Source organism: Schistocerca piceifrons, chromosome 5 (assembly GCF_021461385.2).
Source record: "Schistocerca piceifrons isolate TAMUIC-IGC-003096 chromosome 5, iqSchPice1.1, whole genome shotgun sequence".
Lineage (NCBI taxonomy): Eukaryota > Metazoa > Arthropoda > Insecta > Orthoptera > Acrididae > Schistocerca > Schistocerca piceifrons.
In genome coordinates, this window is record NC_060142.1 from 445,543,377 (window position 1) to 445,549,602 (window position 6,226).

The following is a 6,226-nucleotide window of genomic DNA, read 5'->3' on the forward strand; positions in this document are numbered from 1 at the left end:
CTACAAGAAGAGAACACAAGCGCCGCGCCGCGGCCGGAGTTGAAGTAGAGCCGCCATATAAACGCTACAGCAGTAACTTACGAATTGTATTATTTTGCCTGCATTGAAATTGTATCTACCAAAGGACATTGATTATTTAAATGTCGCCATTTGCTTGCGAAACACCTTTGTGAACACGTAAAGTTAAGTATTGTCAATTTATCTTCACAGTCATTTGCAGAGTATGGATGTAGATACAGAATCAGCGTTAAATTTTCTAGGTCACAGATCCGAGCATCAATTTAACCTTGATCTTAGTGGTTTAAGGCAACGGCCTTGCCGCAGTGGATACACCGGTTCCCGTCAGATCACCGAAGTTAAGCGCTGTCGGGCGTGGCCGGCACTTGGATGGGTGACCATCCGGGCCGTCATGCGCTGTTGCCACTTTTCGGGGTGCACTCAGCCTCGTGATGCCAATTGAGGAGCTACTCGACCGAATAGTAGCGGCTCCGGTCAAAGAAAACCATCATAACGACTGGGAGAGCGGTGTGCTGACCACACGCCCCTCCTATCCGCATCCTCAGCTGAGGATGACACGGCGGTCGGATGGTCCCGATGGGCCACTTGTGGCCTGACGACGGAGTGCTTTTAGTGGTTTAAAGTAAATTTTGCAATTAACTTACCTTTTTCTACATTTAAAGCCCGCTCCCATTCATCACACCAACTAGAGTCATCTTGTATCTTCCTACAGTCATTCAACTTCGACGCCTTCGCTTACACCACCATCAGCAAACAACCTCAGATTGTTGCCCACCATGTCCGCCAGATCATTTATGTATGTAGAAAGTAATAACTGTCCTATCACACTTCCCTGTGGCACTCCTGAAGATACTCCTCCGATGAAAACTCGCCGTCGACGAAACATATTGGGTTCTATTCCTTAAGAAGTCTTCGACACACTCACATATCCAGGCACCTCCGTTAACATTCTGCAGTGGGATACCGTCTCAAATGCTTTTCGGAATTCTAAAAATATTGAATCGGCCTGTTGTCCTTCATCCATAGTTCGGAGTATATCATGTGAGAAAACAGCAAGCTGAGTTTCACACGGGCGATGATTTCTAAAACCATTCTGATTCGTGAACATAAGCTTTTCGTTCTCTAGGAAATGTATTGTATTCAAACTCAGAATATGTTCTATAATTCTGCAGCAAATCGACGTTAAGGATATTGGTCTGTAATTATGCGTGTCCTTTCTTTCACTCTTCTTATGCACAGGAGTCACCTGCGCTTCCTTCAGCTGCTTGGAACTTTGGACAGGACGAGAGATTCGCGATACGTGAAGGCTAAGAAAGGGGCGAGTGAAGTGGAGTACTCTTTGCAGAACCGGACTGGAGTTCTATCCGGACCTGGCGGCTTATTTATTTTCAACTCTTTTTGTAGTTTTTCTACGCCAGGGATGCCTATTAAAATGTCGTCCATACGGGAGTCTGTGCGATGGTCAAACGACGGCATGTTTGTACGATTATCTTGAGTGAACGATTTCTTACACGTGAAATTTGAAACTTCGGTTTTCGTTTTGCTCTCTTTTACTGCCACACCGGACTAGTTAACGAGTGCCTAGATGGAAGCCATCGACTCGCTTAACGATTTTGCGTAGGACCAGGATTTTCTCAGGGTCTCGACCAGATATTTCGCTAGTATCATACTAGTTGGTAATCACTGTGTGCTCCGCGCATGGATCTGTTCACAGAAACACGAATATTTATTAATTTCCGCCTGTAGTCATTTCCGCGACCTCTTTTGAAGCGACAGTGCAACTATCTTTGCTTCCTCAGCGTTTTCCAAAGTTCGCTGCTAAACCACAATGGGTCGTTTCCGTCCTTAATCCACTTACTAGGACATACTTGTCGAGAGCACGATTTACAGTTTGCTTTAACTTTGCCCGAAATTCGTCTATGTCCATCGAACTGGAACTAAATGATTGCAGTTCATTGTCTGAGATGCTAACAACTGTTTATCTGCTTTCTCTAGCAAAATACTCTCTTAGCCTTCTCGACTGATTTATTAACTTTCGTGACCACGGTCGGTATGGTAACATCATGATCATTAATCCCCATCTCTGTACCGACGCTGTCGGTAACTTCTCTCCTGTTTGTATCTAAGATATCTAAGATATTTCCGTTGAGTGTGGGCTGTCGAACAAGCTGCTCAAGACAGTTTTCGGAAAAAAGTGTTCAAAAGTACTACGCAAGAGTGTCTGTCTGTCTTCAGTTCCCTTTCCTGAGCGCATACTTAGCTGAACTATTTGATTGCATGAATGAGTGTAGATTACCAAAACCACACTCGAATCAATGGACTTTGGAACCGGCTACAATTGTCCTTTGTCTGTGCTGCACGTGTTTATCATACTTTACACAATCAGAGGCAGAGAATGACTGCTGTGCTAGCTGAAAATCCTGCTCGTCGTCTGTGAGCATGAGTCTGGATAACTGGAACAATGTGTTCTCTCCCGAAGCCTCAGAAGAAGACTTTCCGTTCATCGCTCGTGTCTAGAACGTCCCTTGGCTCCTCGTTTTCTTCCTTTTTGCCTAAACATGCTTTAGATTAGCAAACAGCAGCAGATCTTGCGACCACCAACCAACTGAATCTCTCCTAGTGAGCCAGCACCCTCCGCTCCGTTCCATACATAATTTATTTATTGTTAACCAGTTGAGTGCTGGAGCTGAGAAGTAGCGAGAACATTACTTCCACTCATTGCCCCTTCTCGTGTCTCCGCCAATGAGACTTCGTGCATGTAGGTACTTATGGCTGTCGTTCTCCTACTCCTTTCATGTTCTGGGAAACTAATCACATCTGCCCTGAAAATTTTTTTTGGCATTAATTAAATGCTTCAGCAAAGGACTTGGAAGAGCAGTTGAACGGAATGGACAGTGTCTTGAAAGGAGGATATAAGAAGATCAACAGAAGCAAAATGAGGATTATGGAATGTAGTCGAATTAAGTCGGGTGATGCTGAGGGAATTAGATTAGGAAATGAGACACTTAAAGTAGTAAATGAGTTATGCTATGTGGGGAGCAAAAGAACTGATGACGGTCGAAGTAGAGAGGATATAAAATGTAGACTGGCAATGGCAAGGAAAGCGTTTCCGAAGAAGAGAAATTTGTTAACTTCGAGTATAGATTTAAGTGTCAGGAAGTCGTTTCTGAAAGTATTAGTATGGGGCGTAGCCATGTATGGAAGTGAAACATGGACGATAAATAGTTTAGAGAAGAAGACAATAGAAGCTTTCGAAATGTGGTGCTACAGATGAATGCTGAAGATTAGATGGGTAGATCACATAACTAATGGGAAGGTATTGAATAGAATTGGGGAGGAGAGAAGTTTGTGGCACAACTTGACTAGAAGAAGGGATCGGTTTGTAGGACATGTTGTGAGGCATCAAGGGATCACCAATTTGGTATTGGATGGCAATGTGGAGGGTAAAAATCGTATAGGGAGACCAAGAGATGAATACACTAAGCAGATTCAGTAGGATGTAGGTTGCAGTAGGTACTGGGAGATGAAGAAGTCTGCACAGGATAGAGTAGCATGGAGACCTGCATCAAACCAGTCTCAGGACTGAAGACCACAACAACAACATTAAATGCTTGGAGAGACCTTGGCACAAAAGTGAGCTCCTCAGAGCGTGGCGTGTCACCTCATCCCTTAGACCTTCACTTTTGGAAAGCATTTTGTCGACTGCTTTTCTGAATGCAGTTTTACAACCTGGACTGTTCGGCCCTCAGGTCTCCCACTGCCCACAACACTGGCACGGAACGCCGTCCCAGAACCCGTCCTGCCGTGGGCCCTGGCTTCCAGAGCTAACACATTTAGGATGCGCTTGCCATTTTACCCCTGTAGCATTTCAGGTTCCCACAGCCAGAAAGCAGAGTCAGCTCGACAAAAAAATTAGAAATTTCCTCCCGCCGCAGAGATAAATGAAACAAGAAGTACTAGATAGTTTTGCAGCGACTGGTATTTACTTTAATTATCTGGATACTCACCTCATTACTTGGGATTAGGTTTAATTGCCTTATTGAACTGAAGCGATTATTAATTAGGCTACAGAGCGGGTTTGGCAGAAAGTCCATCTGTAACAGATGGTCAAACTCTTCTTGATACTGCGCTACCGCTTATTTTACCGTTTGTCTTAAAACGTGTGTAACATTCATGTCCGTTGGCATGTTGTTTTACTGTCCTTCCAGTTTCGTCAATATGTGCTTTGCTACAACCGCACTCACTTCAATACTCGTACAGTATGGAAATGGTCGGGCACGTCTGTTACAGGTCGGAAGAAGCCTTTTGTCTTGTGCTGACCGAAAAAGGTAGGTCTATAGCCATTCCCTCACAGGATTCCGCTTATGAAGTCAGTTACTCGTCGCAAACGGTAGCCTTACTGAACATGCAGGAGGTTCCTCCTTCCTCTTGTAAACCGTGAACACCACTCAGGCGTTTTGCATTATTCCCGTACCGAACGGCCGATTGTTGCCAACAGATCAGTACAAGGAGCGAACTACGTTGGTGGGTCGTGTGGTCAGCATGTCACCAGTCCCTCCAATCCGGATTGCCATTAGATGAATCCTGATCTTGGTGCTGCTTCTTTATTCCAGCAGCTCCTCATTTGAGCACACGAGGCTGTGCGTAGCCCATTCTGGACCTCCGTACCTCAGAAAAATCTGATGAGGTGTCGGGAACTGATCCCCGGACCTTCCACACCAACGAAAACGTCGCTAACCATTCCGTTCTTCTTGACTGCATTACTATGACTATGTTTGCTTCATTTGAAGGCCTTGTTTGTGGAAAAGTCACTATAACTGGATGTCAGTATCTCGGCAGCCTTTTGAAAGGAAACGCGACACTATGCTTGAGCCTGTAATTACGTAATATGCAACCTGTGTAAAACGTAAAGTATAATAACATATATGAACATACGTATGTAGTATAATTAGACATAACGAAGTAAACACGAACCCACAACATAGACAAGAAGTGCCCTTCGGAGAGACGACGCTCCTCTCCAGCTTATGGCGTGGACAAATGGAGAAAGAAATTGCAATAACAAGTAGTACTGCCATACTTCATGCACAGACCAGGTAGAGTTAGTCTCACGACATACATAACAGTAGTAACAATAGTAGAACAGAATAAGCTAATTCAAGTGAGACAGACCAGTAGTGTTTACCAAAGCCTTCCCACTTGAAATAGCCGGCTAAAGGGACCGCTTTTATTATCAAAATTTTTCCTTCGTCTATTAATTTCTTTATAAGGATATAGTAAAATTTGTTTTCGTTCCCTAATATTTACATCATGTATCAATTGTTTTTTGGTTAATAATGTAAAAGACAAGAAAAATAACTGCACTGAGAGAACCTGCATAAAATGACGGAGAAGTCTGTTTCTGCAGCTTGTTGCTAGTTTCTAGTAGCAAACGACCCACCAGAGTTACCAGTGTGGTGGGCAACACTGTAAGGTTAATAAGTACACAAATTTTGTAAATAAAACATCCTTTTTATTGCGGTAATGTATTTTATTTGTTTCAGGCTCGATTCGTCTTTAACTTAAAGGCGTCTTCAGTGGAATCTAGCACGATACTTTTTTGTTTTGATGTGGGGAGAAGAAACGGAGATCCCAAAAACTCGAATAGCTGTCTGTAATCATTTATTTACGTGAAAAACAAAACGTGTACTGTTTTATAATCTACAAATATCGCATATCAAAACAAAACTGTATCATTCTATATTCCACTGACGATGCCTTAAAGTAAAAGGCGAAACACATCTGGAACAAATAAAATACCCAGCAGTAAAGAAGTCTTTTATTTTTTTTTTTTCAAAACGTTTATTTCTGCGCTTGCTGGCCACGCAAACAAACTTATTAAATAAATTTTGAGCCATCCAGGGACGACACTGTTAGATTAATAAGCAAGATCCCGGCGGAGGTTCAAAAATGGCTCTGAGCGCTATGGGACTCAACATCTGAGGTCATCAGTCCCCTAGAACTTAGAACTTAGAACTTAACTGACCTAAGGACATCACACACATCCATGTCCGAGGCAGGATTCGAACCTGTGACCGTAGCAGTCGCGCGGTTCCGGACTGAACTGCCTAGAGCCGCTCGGTCACAGCGGCCGGCTCCCAGGGAAGGGATAGAAGCTTCGAGCAGTGAAGAAGCCAGATGAGGAATTTGGTGCGGCTTTGCGCCTGTA

General features: G+C 43.7%; 1 pseudogene; it reads left to right on the top strand.

The window, feature by feature from the left end:
* Nucleotides 1-305: 305 nt before the first annotated feature.
* Nucleotides 306-423, top strand: LOC124799416 (annotated as a pseudogene).
* The last annotated feature ends 5,803 nt before the right edge of the window (nt 424-6,226 follow it).